Genomic DNA, 917 nt, shown 5'->3' with positions numbered 1-917 from the left:
TTTCTCTCGTTCAAATCAACGAAAGAAAAAAAATGGGGGCAAAGCGGGGAGCACAGTGGGCTGCGAGGGCACCGCGCTACAGCAGCCAAGCGCGGGGCTGAGCGTCTCCACCCTCTCGTTGCCATGGAGACAGCCCCTCCCAGCGATCGCGGTCAAAGGCAGGATTTCCGTCGGGGCGGCCAGCAATTCCCGGATCCCGAGAAGAACGTGGACCGAGACCGCCGCTCCGGGCAGGGAGGGGGCACCCAGAGAGGCCCATCCCTGCCGAGGGCGGGGACTTCCCCAGGAAGCGGGGCCCACACCTCCAGCGCCCAGAAGGAGTCCCCTGACTCCGAGGCCCGCCCACCGGTGCGGGGCGGTGCGGGGCGGAGGGTCCCGGGGCTGCTTTGCGGGCGCCTCCGCTCCCTCTGGGCTGCGGGCTTCGCCCCACTTCTGCCAAGGCCAGCTGGGGGGACTTAATGGCCCTCCGATTGCACCCCACATTCCGCGTCCTCCAGGGGTGGCTGTCCTACCACCTTCCCGCAGCCTCCTCCACCTGCTCCTCCCAGACCCGCCGGGTCCCCTCGCTCAGGCCCCGCAGCTTCTCCCCAGACTCACGTCCAGGTCCCCTCGGTTTCTCCCCGCCCCGGTCGGAGGTCCCTAGCCCCGCTTCAGCCCTGTTCCCGAAGCCTGTCAGCCTCACTCCACAGGTTCCTTCCGTTCTCCCACCAGACCTCTTTAGGGGCGCTGCTGCCCCAGACCCCCTCGGCCCCTCCCCACATTTCATCAGTCTTACTCTGGGCTTTCCTCCTGAGGTCCTTTTCGGGGTGCGGCCCCCTGGCCCTCCACTCCTGGCTCTCAGTTCCCTCCGCTGCCCTCCCTAAATTCAGGCTCACCCCTCCCTCTCCCCCTCCCCCCCTTCCTCCTGGGCCACCCGA

The 917-nt window shown here is 67.9% G+C and overlaps 1 protein-coding gene across 2 annotated transcripts in view; it reads right to left on the bottom strand.

Moving 5' to 3' along the window:
• Window positions 1-865, bottom strand: part of FGR (FGR proto-oncogene, Src family tyrosine kinase) — a 17,563-nt gene extending 16,698 nt beyond the window's left edge. For both annotated transcript variants that reach the window (XM_006777474.2, XM_006777475.2), the window contains exon 1: window positions 776-865. The gene's annotated coding sequence lies outside the window, so the exon portion shown is untranslated. The remainder of the gene's footprint in view (window positions 1-775) is intronic.
• Between the last annotated feature and the right edge of the window lie 52 nt (window positions 866-917).

Source organism: Myotis davidii, unplaced genomic scaffold (assembly GCF_000327345.1).
Source record: "Myotis davidii unplaced genomic scaffold, ASM32734v1 scaffold149, whole genome shotgun sequence".
In the NCBI taxonomy this organism is placed as follows: domain Eukaryota; kingdom Metazoa; phylum Chordata; class Mammalia; order Chiroptera; family Vespertilionidae; genus Myotis; species Myotis davidii.
This window is presented reverse-complemented; position numbering and strand designations above follow the sequence as displayed.